The following is a 19,504-nucleotide window of genomic DNA, read 5'->3' on the forward strand; positions in this document are numbered from 1 at the left end:
CTTCAAATTCCTGCTTGAGAGCATGCACACAGTGCCTTTTGGAAATGAGAGCCTACACGCTGGGAAGCTGACTGGAAACCACTTAATTCCAGCTGTTAACCAACCAAAATGCTGGTAACAATATTCACTGATATTGCTTGTTGCATTTTTAGGGACAGACAGCTATCACATGATTTTTTTAATTGCAGAAAGATACATTTCTCTTGTGCTTGTCCAAGCTTAGAGAAGATTTGTTAATAACTATACCCTTTTTGTGGCTGATTTAAGGCTCCCAGCTTTCTCCTGTCACTAAAACCACTGAAAGCATGGAAGAGGTGTGCAGACTTGGTGCACAGGTTTTTTTACATACTTGTTTCTGTGTTGTACTGTGTTTTGCTGAGTGAAGTGGGACTCGTTTACACCTATGGTCCAACCTGCTCATATATCAGACAAGATAAAGATAACTGTAGGAGTACAAAGAAATTTGTCTTCAGAAATTATTATGTCTTATTTGTCCTCACCAGCTGAAACAGAGTGCATATGAGGTACAGATCTCATGGGAAACAGAAAACATTTGTTGCACAGCTTCTCTGCAATCCTTTTCCAGCCATTCCTTAGCAAAGAATTCAATGGAGCTTGACTACCGATGCCCTACCCAAATATTTCCTCCTGTTGGATGCTGTTTCCAACTTTATATCCTTAAAATTAATTCTTGGCCTGGATCTTCTGCTGTTTGTCTCAAACTTTTTGTGGTATCTCTCAGGATATAATGAAAAGTGCATCCGTTGTGTAGCTTTCTGCACTGCCAAGGAGGGCTAATCATGGGATACGCTCTGCAAATGTCATATTAACCATTCATTTCACAGAAATGTGGACAGATGGCCTGAGGATCATTTCAGCAGGGTCCACATTTTGATTTTTTTCTCTGTACCTAGCTTGTTTTTTCATAGTTTTTCCATATTGCCAGCTCTCGGCAAACAGAATCTAGATGGGCATGACAGTACTTCTCTGATCCCTAATTCTCTGCTTTGAGCAAGTCAAGTTTCAAGATGGATTCCTGTCTGCTCAGAAGATGTGTGCTCCTCCTGAGATCTTAGTAATACCTTTCTTATCATTGATGTCTGAAACATTCAAATTTTTTGTTTGGATGACTGGTCATAACATTTCTATGAAGACAAGTCATTATTAATACAGTCTCTTCTTGAAATCAGCACATGCTTGCTTCTGCATGTGCTTTCAGTAGCTATCTATAGGCTAGCTACACTGACCAGCTGACAAATAAACAGAACCTGTCCAATTAACACTGTCTGTGCATATCCAACTGTCCTCAAAAGCACCAAGTACACATTCAAGATCTGCTCAGGCTCAGTGATTCCTAGTTACCTAAAAATATGCTTGAGTTGAATTGCAATTATAAAGTTGTATTATGTTTCTCTGTTGTGGTACTTACTGACTGCCCTTGATTTAATAGTAATCCCTTTACATCTTTGAATCAGAGTATCTTTTTTTACTGTCTCCTTAATGATCTAATATACTGGGGGAGCTTCCCTGAAGGAGTGTTAGGGAACCAGTCCAAACCAAGAATTCTCCATATTTATGATCAAGACGGCTAAATGAATAGCAGATAATCAGAACACTCATTTGGACATGGTAGGTTGGCAAGCATATGTAAAAGCTCATGCGTACAAACAGCATTTCAAAGTAGCGTCAAAGTATTCAAAGGTTGGTTTAGTGTGCGAGCAAGGAAGCATCCAAACCAGACTCTTCAAGCACCGCAATCCTTTGTCCTTCACCCAACAAAACTGTCTCTCAGAGCAATGGTAATTGTTCTCTGTTGTTCTTCAAAGCATTACCCAGGGGCTTTCCTTGCTGTTACCTAGCGAATTGAGGCTGAGCAGCAGTGATGTATCTTCTCTGCATACTGTCTCCTCAAGTCTATCAGCACAATCACAAGCCAGTACACCATACACACGGCAGACAACGTACGGGTGACTGTACCAGCTCCTTTTCTGAGGCTGATCCTAGCTGATAGATAAAAAGGGCTGTATCAGCCTCTTTAGTTTGACGTTTGCCATGTCAGAGTCAAATAAGCTCCACATTGCCTCTTAAAGACTGAACAATAAATAGCAGCTGAATGTGCTTTGGTGGATGAATTTCTTTCAGCAGGTGACTGCATAAACTAAATCTTGGCAGTAGAACTTCGAGTGAGTGAAGTATTATGGTTGATGGGCTTAAATCTTTCTTCTGCTAATGCTGTGCAGGAAAGACTGTGACTGAAATAGGTATAATTAGTGAACCATGATTGAATTCTCAGCATCAAGAAGACAACAACTCTTTCACAGTTTCACTTTGATGTCATCTCTCATCTGTAAAGCTGTTCCACTCAGAACCACTTGAAGGTATTTTTCTTTTGAATTGGCTGCTTTAGACTGTCTTTAGTGCTAGATTATCTGTGTCAGGTTTATCACAAGCTGTCTGGATACAGGATGATTTTTCTTTTCATGGTAAAACATAGCACTGTTCTAAACTCTGCTTCCAGTTTATGATGAAGGTGCTTCTTAGTTGAATTTTCTGTTGCTGGTTTCCAAATACCCAGAATCTGGATCAACAATCTTACAATCTTCTGCACCGCTATTTTTGTTTTATTTACACTTCACAGTAACAACTTGGGTGATAATGACTTGCTACAGTCACTGTCTCTCTGCTGACAAGAGCAAAGATCTGTCATCATCTTCTATCTAGTAGCATTTTGCACTTTTGAATCTGCATGCAGTGTATTACCAGCACTTCACAAGTCCTTAGTCTCAAGCACTTGTTATATTTTGGTTTTGGTTGGGGTTTTTTCCCTCTGAAAAAAAATACTATTCACATTATATATTGTTCCTCCACTTGGAGCTTTTCTTGGTGGCTTCCTAGGTGTGCCTTCTGAACTAGGGAGCTGCTGTTCTGTTCTTTTGATGTAATAATATGCAGAAGACTTTCCACATAAGTATGCAGAAGAGTTGCTGATAACATATGTGGTATTTCACCAACATGTAAGTTTCTGCCATAACCACACCTTGAATATTGAGGAGAACTATTCCATGATTTTACGCCTTACAATGATATCAGATAGGTACTTGGGTCTTACTAAGGTTTTGAATTACACATTGTGCATGTGTATGCTTGGAAAGGTGCTGATTGGTACCTTCTTATTTTCCAGTACTCTCTACCTTTGCTTCAGAACTATAATAAAACCCGCATGAATTTGTGCATCGTGAACAAAAAAATTTAGCAGCACTATGGAACTAAAAGCACTAGCAGAAGTCATACAGAATGATTGATATTGTAGCATCCAATTTTAATTTCAGCAGTCATCCTGGGAAAGCTACTCATGCGGAAGAGTTACCACATATAAAAAGAGGTATAGTAAACCATACAAATACACATCCTTGACTCAGACTTTGACCCCACCTTAATGCAACCCAGCCTGGCTCATGGATGAAATGACTAGATTCTGAGCAGATATACGGACTGGAAGTACATAGTTAATAGGATATACCTCCTGTTTGTGTCTGAGAAAAAACATTCACTAATTTTACACTGAGTGTTTTTTGAATAAAGCTTTGACATCTAATTAGTTATTTTCTCTTTATATATCATCTTTTGTCTTTGGAGTATTCCATTGTCCCTGTGAAATTCAAGAAGTCTTGCAGATCTAGGAGCTGTGTGAATGAGAAAAATAATTAAATGAGGTCATCATGTTGATGTTTTGTAGCACGACATGGAACTAACACCCACTTGTTTTTTAAGTACTAAAAAATCCTTAATCTAATTAGTTTCTTTAATCTGGCAAGCAAAGATACCTCCTCTTGACTCTATCGCTTTCTTGCGAATGCAACACCTTGAAGATCAGAAATGTTCAGTGAGAGATTGTACTAGGCTAGCTAATTGAAATAAGTCAGGAGAACCTGGGATCAGCCTGCCTCCCCACTGCAAGCAGTGGTTTGCACTTAAGCCTTCTGGTACTGGCAGAAGAGCAACCCAGGTGAAATTTCCAGATACCTCTGTGTCATTTGCTTACATGTAAAACAAAATTTATTTGTGCACTGGAATCACTTGGCAGTGAGTTTGGATAAACTAATTCTTCATCTTTGTTATTTAGTATAATAGAAGTAGCTAAGCATGGAAATGAAAGAGCTGCCTATGTGAGTCCACAGAAAAGCCTGAGGGCAAATTTGCGCAGAGTTTACACATAATTCTGTAAAACCAGCATTAGACTTTGCACACCCACATGAAATGAAGCCTCTGTTTTAATTTTAAGCCTCTACATTTCAGGAAGGATTGCCACCAGGCAGTAGATAAAATTCATGTTTTCCTGCCAGGTGTAGCTCCTTTCACCCTCCTCACTGAGCCTGGGCTGCTCATATAACTTCTCCCCTTTCCCTGCCTTTTTTTACTCCAGTTTTTGCCCTTTTCCTTCTGCTACTCTTTCTGATGGGCCAGCTCTAAGGCAGAGGACTAGGGGAAGAGGGAGTGATGGCTTCCCCTCTCTGCTTGGGGATCTAGGTGTCCTCTCCTCTGCAGTGCACCAGCAGCAGGAGAGCAAAGGGATCCATCAAACCAAGGAGACAGGGTGGGAGGGTAGACCTGGTGTCCCAGGGAACTGTGCTTCGAGGTTGGGGATTAGGCAAATCAAATGAAAAAAATGCTAAGAGCTTCTTCCACTGTGCTGTATGTGGTTGCATGACTGGCATAGCCAGCAACTTGAAATGATTCTGTACCATCATGATAAGCATTTACCAACTCTAGATTTTAGCCATGACTAGAATTCGGACGGCTAAGAATATGTCCTTTCCCTTCCCTACCCCCCTCCCCAGCTTGGGGAATTTAACACAACCTAAAACTCCACTGCAAACATCCAAATGTAATATATTTCCATTATTAATAAGTATTACTTTTAGCTTTTCCTCTCTTAAAACATGAAATTCACCTCTCGACCAAAAAAACCACCAAATCCCAAATCTGTTCAGATTTGGTGTCAAGAAAATACAGATTGCAGTTGAGAGGCTAGAGTGAAGCTTGCAATACCATCAACCCACAGAGCTGAGCGCCACAGCATTACAGCTTGAGACGAGGTTCATGATTTAAACACGTTATTGACACAAGTGCTTCAAACATACACATCCACAAAATTCAAAACCTGCAGCTGACCTTTGCTCACACCAAGCCCATCCTTTGGGCTGATCTGTACAGGTCGATCAACTTAAAGGTCATGGCACAGGCAGAGGGACAAAGACAGTCTCTTACATCTTCAAAGACAGAAGTTAGGGGAAGTAGCAACACTGAGGTTTGGTTTTTTTAAAAAAAATAATGAAAGGAAACAGTACCTGCCTCCAGCCACCCACCCTCCACCTATCCCACGCCGGACACTGCCTCACTAGCTGGGGGAGAAAACTCCAAGTGGAGCCGTGGAGGAAGCAGCGCCGAGGCATGGCTGCAGGCAGCACCAGCTCCCTGGGAACCGCTGCGATGCAGGCGCCTACCCCACTGCGCGCGGGGAGCCGCAAAACTACTGTGACATGGAAGGATGGGTATGAAATAACAGATTTCTCCTGCTGCTCTAGTGGCTGTCACATTTCACACCATACCTCTCTCCTTTTCACAGGCACTCTGGCTGGATTAAATGGATTAAGAACCGGTTGATAAATATGAATGGAGTTGCAAGTTGATGTGGAAAAAGGTTTTCACTGTTTCTTTCTCTATGAATGAATCATGAATGGAAATTTCTTCAAGTGCATTAGAAATTAATTCCTAGAGACTCCTTTTTTCTCCTAAGGCTGAAAAACTGAGGAGCCAAATTTTGCAAGGAAAAAAAAAAAAAAAAAAAACCACAACAACAACCCAAACATTTTAATTTATCTGAGAATATCTGGCTTCAAACTCTAACTTTCAAGTGCAGTATCCACTATGTAGATTATTCCCATAAAATAACATAACATTGCAATCCATTTCAACTAAAAGGATCTGCTTACAGTAGAAAATTTCAGATTCGATAATGTCTCTGCTGTATCAAATGACTACATCTGATCAAGTCTCCCTAGCATTGTTCTGCACTTTTTAGGTGGTCTAAATCTGAGAAGAATTGATTCTGAGGAATTTGGCTGCAGATTTTTATTTTTTTTTTCCTCAATACCAGGTTGTTGTCCCAAAGTTTGGAAATGCTGGTTTATGCTACTCATAAATTGACAGTAGATTTTACCTATTTATACATATGTGTATACACACACATATACATGTATGTATAAATTTCAGATCTAATTTTAGGTTTAAAGTACCTTGCAAATTCACATTTGTTTGGGTCTAACTGAATGGTTAGGATGGGCACTCGTTGTAAATACATTTTGTTGAGAAATTTGTCCATTTTCCTTACATGGATAGTACATGTCAATCCCTGACTAGAAATAAAAATACCAGAGATGTAAGCACACACTCCTGGAAGCCCCTAGCATGTACAAAGAAACTCACACGGAATGAACAAAATCTTGGGAACTTCTGGTCTGATTTTCTAAGAAAATGGGGCCTATCACATTGTCCCATATGTGAATCTGTTCAGCTGTTTGTCTGTCACTACCCCCACGTCTTTCCCCAATAAGTTTTGAACATGTTACCTACTGTCAGCCTAATCTGTCAAAAGTCTTAAAGATCGTGAGATAGTGAAAAACAGCAGTGGGGCAAGGGAGCTGTTGCTGACTGCCAGATACAGCAAACACTTCTCTTTTCCATGCTGCAAGTGGCATAGCATGGCTAGCAAGACAAAGGGTAACATGCATGGGCAAGACTATCCTCAAACTTGATCCAACACCAACTGGCCTTGGAGTGGCATGAAAAAAAAAAACAGACAGCGAGGAGACCTAGAGGTAACCATGGACATTATGCGTATGTGGGCATGAGAAAGGAAAATGTACACGGAACCTGGGAAAGCAGTAAGATCCTTGCAGCGTAGAGCATTACAGGAGGTCTGGAAGTTTCTGGATAATAGGACCAGTTCTGGGGAGTCTCCAGGTTTTGGGAGGAGGAACACAGGGGAGTGGACACAGACCATTAGAAAACTGGGTTTTGCTATTCCTTGGCTCACAATATTTGTCTCAAAGGCAGCAAGGGGAGAGGCTTCCCCTTTTTTTAATACTCAGAACTCTCTGGTCATAACAGCTCCAGGCCTCAGTGGCAATGAAATCTGTTCCAGGGTAGTTTAGTCCTGGATGGAAACCAGTACTTGTGGAATTCTCACAAGAAATCCTCCTATGAGATTTCCCACTGATACAGCAGCTATGAAAAGATGAAAGAATTCAGTAATAAATACAAATGGTCTGACCTGTACAGATGAGCTAGATCCACCTGTGGGATAGCCTTCTACCCCCTCCTCAGAGAGGCAGTAGAGTAATTTCAGCAGCCCAGACCACTCACACAGCCAACCACCAACTGTCGGTGGAAGAAGAGTGCCAAGCATATAATCTGGTACGGGGAGCCTGAGCTTCTACACCTGTGATTGCAGTGGAGAAAGTGCTGAGCTTGATGGGTCCATGCCTCCTACCAAACCTGATGGCAATTACCACCTCCTTGCATCAACACAGCTGGAAACAGGTGCAGCTGTGAAGCCTGGAGTGATGTCAGTGAATATATGGTAGCCTGGTAGTCAGGCTGAATTACAAAGTAGTTCTCTTCTGAGATTTGCTCAAAATGGTTTTGGCATTAATGTTATGCCCAAGATCAAACCACAGCAAGGACTAAAGGCGTTAGTGGTGAACACAGCCCTTGTGCGGTACATGCTGATAAAATGAAAATACTGGGTTGTGAGTGCGTACAGATTTACATCTTGACAAGGGGTACTGTATAGATGCCTCTCTTCCATATGTTGCCACACAGGAGGGAATTCAAAGTGCGCAGAGCAAATAAGCTATTTGAAGATTTGGAGTGCGATGCATCACACAGATCAGCACTTCAGTGGAGAGACCAGCAAAGGAAGAGTGAGTCAGGAGGTAGATTTGTAGCACGTTAGACAGTCTGCAATAAGTCCTGTTTGGACACTCAGTGCTCTCTCACATTACTGCAAGAAAGGAGAGCTCACCAAGGCAATTCAAGCATAGCAGCTAATGCCGTAGGAGAGTAGTAAACCCTTATCCTCTCTTTCTTCCCAGTAACAAGTCTGTGTAGTTATATCCTTAATGTGCTTTAGATAGAGTAAGCCACAATGCAATTAGGATGTCCATATGGAGAGTCAGCGCAGCATAGCTAGTACACTGTAAATTCATATCCTTGCTTACTGAGAATTAATTATCTTGTAGACAAGCCATGTGTCAGTGAAATCCGTTTATTACTTTATAGGATATGTGGTCTTCTAGGAAGGCTGGCCCAAAAGAAATAGGGGACCAAAACTATGATTGGCAAAGTAAATATATTGGTAGGAAATGCAGTTTTATGCCAAGTCAGTTGATTTGAAACAATCTGGCTTGGTTTTCAAACCCACCTCCCTCCAATACTTTAATTTGGGTCAAACAAAGTCAAACTGAAATGTTTTGTTTTGGTTTTCTGTAGGAAAAAATAGACTTTTAAAATTTTAATTGAAATTTTCACATGGAAATTTTTCAGTGTATGTTTCTTTTGTAGAAATTGCTTCTTCTGTCAAAATGATATTTCTATAGAAAGTTTTCATTTAGTTTCACTTTAAAACTTACTTGTCCAAACTTGTATCTGCTATATGTTCACAGAAGTCAATAAAGTTGAACCAGAATGAATAATCCTCTTATATGACATGCTTTGCAGGAATGACAGTGGTTTTTTCCTCCTGGAATATCACTGGAAGTAAATCTGCATTGCCATTGCACCTATATAACAAAGACTGTCTTAATAATTCTTGTGATTTGGAAACTAGGTCAGTTAATTGTCCACAAAATAATAATAAAAAAGGAATGGGGAATAACTGTTGGAAACAAAACCATATTTCAAATTTCAGTGAGACTGCTCTTGATGTAGTCAGGCTTGGTTATAGTTAATAAACCTTTGAGATGGAGATTCGGTTGTGTGTCTCATCTTCATTCTGTGTGATTTTAGAAAAATATATGCATGTGTCAGGGCACCTCGTTGTTCCTCTGATGGTTTATCATATCTTTGTGGGATGGTTTTGTTTCCCACTATGAAATGCAAATTTAGCTTGCAGTGCTCCTGCTGTCTGTATAAAGGTTAAAAAGATATATAGATATACATTTAATGCTATTCTTGCTACTTTTAGAACTGGATTTGAGTGATGATTCTAGCACAATAAAGATTTTTCACTGTCTACATTTTCTGATTTTAGTTGGGCGTCTTTTAATTACTTTTTTTGAAACTTTGCGGTTTGGATTATACAAGCACAGCCCAGCTGCTGACAGACTAACTCACAGTGTACAACCCGTGCCAAGAAACTGCGGTTTACTGTCATGAACATTCAGGCGTTGCCCTAAAGTGTCTTGAAGGGAAGACTGCAAATACACTGCCCCCAGAAATAATAATATCCCCATATGTATTCAGAGTTGCAGGCACTGCTGACATCAAAAGGTTTATAATCCTCATGTGAGTAATCAGCTGTTGAAAGTACCTCCAGCATTTGGTGCCTCATGTAGGATGGGACAGGTGGCTTTGTTACTCTTTGAGCCTCACCCACTACTCGAGCTTCACCCATGTGGGTCACTGAAATGAAGCACCATCCCCAGAGTCTCTGCAGGGCTTATGACTGTGCATCTACTTAATGTTCAAGCTCAGCTCTTAAGCAGCTGGACATTAAATACACATATGATTTTAACTAAGCTTCTAGGCCTAGCCTTCTTCACTGATGGTGTTCCCCAAATGCCAACTTGTTGCTTCACTGAAATGAAGCCAAATTCATAAAAAAATATCCAGCTCTCCCTGGTGTTCATTATATTTTCTCATGCAAGACATGGAACGGGTAATAGTACTGACATTTGTAGCATCAGTGCTAAGATCTCACTGAGGTCACAGGGACACACCATAGCTTTCTCGGTTGTTACAAAAAGTGGAAGTGAAATTCCAAGTATTGAAAAACTAGATAAAAAAATGGTTTCTGTATACTATACAACCATCCTGTGGACCAACCTGAGCACAAATTCTTTGTGTATCTGCTGGTTTTACACATTCAATTTGTTTCCATTTTTTTTCCTTACAGGCTCCATTCCAATGAACAAGGATTTCTTTTTTTGGTTGGTTTCCATTGCTCCAGAGTAGGTTTCACACCAGCCTTGCTCTTTGCCTTCTCCACAGATAAAAGCAAAAACTGCTTACCACTTTCTTTCTCTTACAAGATGTCTACTAGTAGCTAGCATTAATTATGAATCTGTTCTTTTAGGTCTTTTTTTCCCCTCTGACTCATTTTAACACTTACCAACTTCAAGTTCTGGTTCCCCCAAATATCTTGAGAATGCAGATAAAATTTACTGTCTCCTGAACCTTAGTCCTTTGCTTTGTAACTTGTTATTAAAATAGCATACACCACAACATAAGCTAGAAGGGAAAATACGCTTTCTGAGAGTGGCTTGACTTGCTACTATCTGGGTCTGCCATTAGAAGTGCTGAATTTGAATATGAAATCTTGTCCTAGCTTGTTATTATGCCTATTACAGTCACTTTATTTGCCATTTTAAAAATTAGATGCCTAAAATTATGCATCTACTGGCATAACTAATATTAAAGGAAATCCCACCCCAAACCTTGTTTTCAGCGGTTCTTAAGACCTTCAGCTATCACCTGCATGTTTCGCCCAGCCCTAAGGGAAGGTCTCAGCCCAACTGCATTAGGATGCAATTAGGATTGCATTCAGATGCAATCAAGCAAAATTCTCATCTAAGAAGCAGATAGAACACAAGATGACTTTATAGCTACCTACCACCTGATCCCAGCACCTGGAGCCATGCTCCTCTGACCAGAGTTTACATTATGCTGTTTGAGCTGGAGCAGAGGAGAGGAGGGGAAATGCTTGTGCAGTTGGGCATTAATCTCGGCTGGGGAGCAGAAAGACAGCCAAGTGCAATATATGGGCCAGAAGAGTTTCCCTGAGATGCTGCTGGTCCTCTCCTGGGAAGGCCAGGCCACCTCCTGGCAGGTTTCTAAGCAGAGTCCCTTGGGAGGCAATCAGAGCAGTTTGGGTAGTCAGGAAGTTCAGGTCCTCATTTAGACAGAATCCTGGTCCTAATCAATGGTGTGAACGTGCCCCAAGTTAGTTTTCAGCATTTTCTGTTTGATGAAGGACTTCAGTCCCTGACTTCTTTCTAAACCTGTCATTTCACTTGAAATCAGTGCTTCCCAAGTGAAAATGTGTGTCCTAAGGCTGTTCTTTAGCTCATGGGCCAAGGCATGCCAAAGACATACTACAGAAATGCAATCTGTATGCCACGTGAACTCCAAAAACCCTCCATCTTTTAAAATGATCATTTAGCCATTCTTAAAATCTAAGCTCAGATAAGAGAAATATATCCATTTAATTTGCATGCCAGCAGAATTTTGCCTCCAGTGAAACCAGGTCAATGGGAACAGCTTAAATGAAGGGGAGTTCGCATGTCTGATGCAAAATACCATGTTTATTGCTTTTTCTAATGGCACCACAAATATTTTTTCAGAGAATAAACTTGTGTATTCATTAGTACTACAGCCCCTTCCACACGGGGTGCCCCTTGAAAAAGTACCAAGCGAGCATGACTGTTAATTCAGATCAATATGTGACTCTGACAGAGAATGTGAAGCATACCTAACCCAGCTAACTATGCCCCTGATAAATGTCGTGAGAGCAGTGTGTCACCCGTGCCTTGCCTTTCTTTATTTCCATTATCCATCAGGACAGGCCATGAGGGAATGCCTGGGAACTGTGTCGTTCTCTGCAATAAGCCACAATGCTAATGAGGCATAACAAATTGAGGAAGTATCATGTATAATCCTGATCCCTCATTGACACTATTACCAGTATAGATTTCAATTCACCATTTGTTACATGCTTAATACAGACAAAGTGGGAGGGTGTAGAAGAATTACTCCTTCAGTCATTGCATTTTTTAAACAGTTGTCATCCTCCAAGACAAAACTCTCTGGTAATACCCTCTGTTTTTGCTACTGCTGTTTCTCAGCAGGATTTGCTGCTTGTTCTTGTAGGGGGTCAGCCAGACTTTGTCTTTCTCACAGTTTCAGTTTCCTACTGGGATTAAGGGTCTAGCATATTTCTGCAACAAATCAACGGAACCCAAGATAAACAAACCTACTGAACAAAATGGCTCTGGTACGTGCCTGCATTTTAGAAGTCAGTTGCAAAGTTTGTTTTTTGTAAGGTGTTCCAGAGGGAAACCAAGGCAAATGTATGATTTTAGTGAGATTTCATAAAAATTATGGTATATTTTGTAGTTTGTTGGGGGGGTGGGGAGGGTTTAAGATGTGAACTGTTTCTTCATATGTGTTGTTTATAGTCAAGCACTCTGTGATTCTTCCCAGAAATGGTATTTTTCGTTTCTTCACAGAATCCCAGGGTGCCCTGCACACAATGGATAATGCTTCACTGCATACTTACGGCAGAAAACGATATAGATTTATCTAGAGATTGAAAAACCCAGATGTAGGTCCATGCTATTGATTGTTACACCACCCTCTTTTTACGTTAGAAGCTCAGCAATGGGTTCCTCTGGCCAATGAAGAGACTTCTCACAGGTTGCTCTTTCCTTATAACTTTGCTTGCATGTCCTACTGACAGTGGCCCTCAGGAAGGTGCTTCATCCCTATATCACCAAAGGGACAGAGACAAGAACCACATTTTCTTACTGGTGATAAGCAGATGCTCAGCCTGCCTGCCACACGGAGCTGACTTCCCTGGTCAGCGTGTCCCTGGGTGGTCCTGTCTCCTCTCCACTGTGAGGCTGATGTCCCCCTGGGCTCTCACAGCCCCTCACTTTTCCCACAGGCTCCTGTTTCCTCCTTTTTGGGGCTTTTCTGCCTCTTATACTCAGGCAGAGGGAACTAGGGAAGCAGGCTGACAGCTCACCCGAGCAAACAACACCCCCTGAACAGCATTACTCAAGTCTGGGGGACCTTGGCTTCCAGGAAACCTACTTCTGTCTCACAAATACTATATAGTAACCAAACTCAAGGGCAACGATGTACACTCCCCAAAAAAGTGGTACTTATTGTCAGTAAAATAATCTGCGAACCCATGCCCCTAACCAAAAGATTAATCTCTAGTTTAGGCTTTCATTAAAAGGCATTCTCACCAGTGCAACACTGATATTCACCTGGATCAGTTTGAACCATCCACATTTTAAGTGACACATTTTAACTGCTGCTTAATCAATAAATAAAGAACTTCTTGGAGTATAAATTTTTTCCATAGTAATGAGCACATTTTAAATGGGGAATAGGGTGAGAATTTCACAGAGATATGCCAAAATAGAAGACTGATAACAGAAATAAGGTATTTGATAATGAAGTATAAAGTTATTGTTACAGCCTGATGAGGAAGAATTTATTAGTCACCTCTGATTGCTCCTTATAAATAGTGAGACTATCTAATACCCTTATAACGCCACTACACATGGGTATTGTGATAGTCATAGTAAATGTGCTATGTAAGAGAAAGAGCACTTGAATCTTTTTGTAAAACCAGACCTGATTAGGAATTGTATTCCAGACATGCTTGTGTTAAACTGTGTATAACTTTCAGGTCATATATTCGTTGTGTTGAGCGCTTGTGGCTTTGGGGTGAAGAATTAGTTCCTGTTCCATTCAGTATTTTATTTTCTGGACAAATGCACTGGTTTGAGAGAAAAGGTATTAACTTTGGCTCAGATATGACTATTTCCATAGAAATGTACTGCATTTGAAAGGTCTTTGATTTAAGTTCTTGACATGCTTTCAAATGATCAAGTGTCACAAAAAGTGGTAACTTTTGATCTCATTAATGAGCTAACTGAATGATAGTTTAAATGTAGCATAGCATTTTTATGATTTAAATTTTTATCAGGCTGTTTTAAATTGAAAGGCTGATTAATTTTAATAGGATTTCTATCATAAATGAGAAAACTGTCCAAATTTTGTAACCAATACATTTTTCACTTGAAACACTCTAAAGTAAAAAGCTACTTAATCAGGTAACTCAAGCCAATGTAGGGCAGGTCTACACTATTAACTGCTGTCTCACCCATAGGTCTCCCTTAAATTCATTTCCAAGTGTTTGTGGACAACCAGAGATGTTCAACACAAAATAGCAGCTCTTTGGGTCAATTCACCCCACTTTATTAGTCATATCAGCTATAAATTACAGTTAAGTTGAAGTCCTGTTTAAAAAACTGTTACAAAAGCTGTCAGACATTATTAAAAAAAAAAAAGAAAAAAAAAAGAGAGAGAGAGAGAAAAGGCACTTGTAGACTGATAATAATTAATTTATCCAAATATGTCTGCTGCTGCAGAGGTAGAAAGACAATTGCTCCTTTGACCCAAATTTATGACTTGGCCAACAGCTTTGGACAGCTGACTAGAAACCTGAAGAATCTGTAGAGTTTATAGACCTGATTTCTCACTTACAAAAAGATGGGTTTCTAGTGTCCTGACTGTTTAAGAGTGTCCTCAGGTAAGTATAAATTTGACCCAAGACATTTAAAGGATTGAAGTAAAAATGCAAATCTAGCTGTTGGATTTGTAGCACAAATTATTCTTTAGAAGGCAATTACATACTACATATCACATTGTTTTCCACTTGTTTTTATTAACTTATTGGTGATTCTTGCTTCTTTTCTTGTTTCTCCCCATCCTCTTTTCTTTATTTCAGTATTTTGTTTTACCCTGAAAAATAACTGAAAATTCACTATGTTTAGTATGATTCAATAATCATGTACCTACCAGAAACATAAGGACATTTTCTAAATGAAAAGAATGGTTTGTGTGTTATGCTGTGTCCTACATTCAGATAACAATAGAGAATTGATAACAAAACATGAAAGGAAGGTAATAGATGGGTAATATATTTTAGTTTGTAAGATTATGAAGTTGATTAGCTTTTTAAAATTAGTTTTATTACTGACATGCTGTAGCAATAAATGATCAAATCTATTACACATAATTAACTATCATTTATTATTGTATCCACTGTTTGTAATTTAACAGATAATTTCCTATTCATTATATACTATGTTAGACATTCAGCAAGCCCTAAATCTGCATAGTAGTGTCAGTATGTAAATAGAGTTACACCATGAAGATAAGCTAAGTAGACTGGTAACCAAAAAAACTCAAGTCTCTTCAGTTTGTGGTAGAGTTTATATTATAGTCAAGATCAAGCCACATAAATTGTGTGCCTTGGTTTCCTCATCTGTGTTCTTGTAGTAACAAAGCCTGCCTTTCTGAAGTGTTTTAATAGTCTTGATGAAAAGCTCTAGGTACAAAGTATTATCTGTTTTAGCTGTGGCTTTGCTACATCTTTGCTAGTTAATAACGCAGTGTGAGTTGATTAAAATTGAGAAAATTTGCTTGCAAATATCAAAGGTTGTCTGCTCCAGCAGGCTTACCTTGCCTCAGCTCCTTTTTTTCATTGTAGTGGTAGCTATGAATATGCACCTTTGCTACGTTAGAGCAAGAGGCAGTTATTTGCCCCTTCTGAAAAAGCAGCAGACTACACTTCAAAGTTAACTGAAGATGGCATATTTTTCTTCCTTTATGTTTTTCTTTTTTAAAATTAGTTTGCAAAAACTGTGAGGCTGAACAGAACCTCACAAGGTCTGTGGATGTGTAATTCAATGGGGGAGTAATACAAATAAAACCAGAGAAGCCAGAAGTTCTCTGCCATAAACTGGGTCTTCACACTGATGTTCCATCTTTTTAGCTATTTTAAATACGGATTTCTACACAAAGTGAAAGATAATCAAACTGGTAAATCGTAAAGAAAAGACCAAATCACTGAAGTCTGCTCTCTGTACAGAGATATGCTACTTAGAAGCTAGTACAATGCCAAAAATAATTCCTAAGCGGTGCTGTGACACATACAGAATCACAGAAGGAGGGTTGGAAGGGATCCCTGGAGGTCATCTAGTCCAACTCCCCTGATCAAGCAGGGCCACTAAAAGCCAGTTGCCCAGGAACGTGTCCAGACAGCTTTTGAATATGTCTAAGGAAGGAGACTCCATGACGTCTCTGGACAAACTGTTCCTGTGCTCAGACATCCACACAGTAAAAAGGTTTCTTGATGTTCAGACAGATCCTCCTGTGCATCTCAAAATTCATAGGTTTGTTAAATCCAAGCACTTTCCCACTGAATGTTAACATCTTGTTTCTGGATTTTCCCTCTCTTAATTTTATTTTAATGTAAAGATCCTCTGTGAAAACAGGTATTAGATTTCTTTGCAGCTACTAACAGCATGAATATGGATCTGATCACCTAATGAGGAAATAGATCACCCATTATTTAACCAGAAATAGTTTGCATCTTGCAGCATCTTCATTTAGGTAAAGCTTCCAACAGCAATGCAGTTGTCAGCATTAACTTACTCCCTCAGACTGTACCCAGCTAAAATCTTTTTTAGGGTCTGCAAGAGAAAGAGGGTCCTATCTACCTATATTTTTTCTTGGCCAGGAGATGAACAATGAAATATTCTTTAAAAAGTTTTTTGCAGTTTTGTAGATAGATAGGGAGTTAAGGTGGCACACGAGCCTCAGTAGCCACCTGCCACAAATGAGGCAGGTGCTGGGTGACTCAGGACAGCTGGTCACAGGCAGGCAAAAGACTTCTGGGGTTATTTCTCCATGCAAATCAAGAAAACCCAGCCTTCAAATATTCAGAAGATGTTGCTTCCCCTTGGTCTGTCAGCTCCTCATTGTGGTTTTCATGGTGCCCAGCACTCAAATACTTAGCACTTCCAAGAAAGAAACCCATAACATCTCAGCCCAAATGTGCAATATCTGAGGGGAAAAAGTATCATCTGCAGGCCATGAGGCAATTTGCTTCTACTCTGAAACACGAAACATGATTACCCTTGCTCTGTTTCAGTGCTCTAAATTTGGCAGGAGTCCTATAAAAATGAGGAATCCTTTATCTTTTTTTCTGGAGTCTTAAAAGCAGATTTACAAGGCACTGTGTGAAGTTAGCTGCATTAACATTAATGAGAGATTTGGGTGTAACTTCAGTGCAGCAGGTAGAAAATGTTTCACTTGTTTCAACTTTTTACTGAAAGTATGTTTCTGTATTATTTGGCTAAGGAAAGTATGTACTATGAGTCAATCACAAATATTTGAAGGCAGCACAACACATATAACTCAGTTAAGGCTGACAAATATTTTTTTACCTGTTTCTAATCAATACTGGGACCAAATCACAACAATACATCAAGGCAAAGGCATTGATAGTGGGTGCAGAGACTTTTACAGCTCTTCTGCTGTTATCATATTCTCAAAATAATGTATATCAAAACACTTTGAAATCTTCATTTTTTCTGTTGGTACCTTCATAACATGGCTTTTTAAAAGCTGGCCAGCTTCAGCCCAAGCGTTCCTTGAAGTCTTGGGAAAAAAAAAAAAAAGGTTGGCACAAGAACATGAATGATTTAAAAATGAGATGCTTTCATCTCTCGAAACATTTCAAATGTGCTGAAAAATACATTGCAATACTAAAAATATCAAGATTTCAAAATATGTTAAATAAGTTCATTTTCTTTGTGCTTGAATTACTCTGCAAAACTTGAGGCCTAAATCTCCTTAAAGTATTTGTGTTGTAATTTCTTGTTTATATAAGTTCAAGAGAAATCCCATTTTCACTTAAAGTGTGTCAACTAAACATTTATCTGTATTTTTTACAGAAAGAACTAGAGCAGGTCACAAGTAGAATTAAAACATCTGAAAAAAAAATAAAAAATGCTTTTCTTCTTATTTAAATATGAAATTTTCACCAAGAACATGTCAAAATGTCCCATTCAACATCACTGTCCAGCTCCATCTGCATTTTAAAGAATAAGCTCAACAATGCAATACTGAGATTTTGAACTTTTCTTCTATTCTTTAGTTTCTGTTCCTTGAATTTTCCTGTTCTCACATAAAGACTGCAGCTTCAGTTGTTCTTTTTGTGGCTCTACTTTTGCCTTGAAAGCTACATCTATTGTTTTCACAGGACACACACATATATACATATACAACCTTGGCTACCACTTTGGGATGGTAGCCCTGCCTTTCCCTGAGACTTCAAAAGTGAAATAAATTAGTGAAGGGAGCTCCTGAAAGGGAATGGCTAATAACCGCAGCAGACGGGAATTTGGAAAATCAAGATTTTTGGTGGCTTCAGTTCAGACTTTGATCTTACAGTTGGAGTGGTTTTGGCATGTTTTGATTTTGCTTTTTGTCCTTAAATGTGCAGGAGGAAGTGTGGCAGGGATGGGCTTCTGAGGTGCAGTATGACAAATGGTAGGCGCTTAAGAGATCAGAGATGCGATAGCTTGAGTAAAGGACTGGTGACATTTTGCCAGTTGGATGTTAATACCTGGCACATCTGTGACATCACCAAACAGCCTATGATTTAGCTAAAACATCATAAAGATATTCAGTGTCATAAAAGTAACATTCTATTTAACCTTCCTGTAACAACTTTAAGAACAGTAATCTGTTAGAGTAGGCTGCATGTCTGGCACATGATAGTGGATAAGAATGAGTAATCAAATCTTAAATATGTATTTGTAGCAATATTGCCTCAAAGGTTTTTCAAATATTGCTAAAAAGTGTGTAATGGGAAGAAATAAAAAGAGCTAGAGCAAGCAAAATAAAATTTCATTGTCCTTAACCAGGAGCTGAAAGAATAGTTTCTTAGTACATCAACAAGTTCTTTATTTGTTACTTCATGTATGCTGGTCCCACGATGGCTTTACCCCCCCTCCCCTGAAACAAGTGATGGAGATAAACGATATATCTCCACAAAGAAAAACATTCTGAGCTGGTTCCTGGGCTCTTTTAATTTTCTTCCTTCGTGACTCCAATTATGGACCTCAGTCTGGCATCTGGCATACTTTGTGTCTGAGAACAGCACCCAGGCGAAGGCACATGGCACATCTCAATGCTTTAAAAGGGCAGGCTGTGGCATCGGGGCTTGGGAGTCTCACCACCAGCCGTTCCCACCCAAGCTGCCTCAGAAGGGGAAGAGGCATTTCACAAGCCTTGCCAGGCCTCACTGGGATATGTGCCATGTCCCGCTCACTCAGCTTTAGACCAGCTCATCTGCAGAGGTTCATGCTGATGGTAAGGGGGCAAACGCAAGCAAAACCAAAGCCCCAGCACCTCAAATCTAAGGAAAAACCAATTCCACAATACTTCGCACATAGAAGGTTTAAATATGCACCTTATTGTATTTTGATTTATTTTTATTTAATTTTTATGGATTTTGTGGGGGGGTTCTATGTCTTTCATACGTATTTGATATCTTTATCTGCCAAGTAAGAAGGAGTAAATGTTATCTATGCCTCACTTCTGTAAGTACAGAAGCCCTGAGCAAACGAAG

This window comes from Falco rusticolus, chromosome 5 (genome assembly GCF_015220075.1).
Source record: "Falco rusticolus isolate bFalRus1 chromosome 5, bFalRus1.pri, whole genome shotgun sequence".
NCBI classification, from domain to species: Eukaryota; Metazoa; Chordata; class Aves; order Falconiformes; family Falconidae; genus Falco; species Falco rusticolus.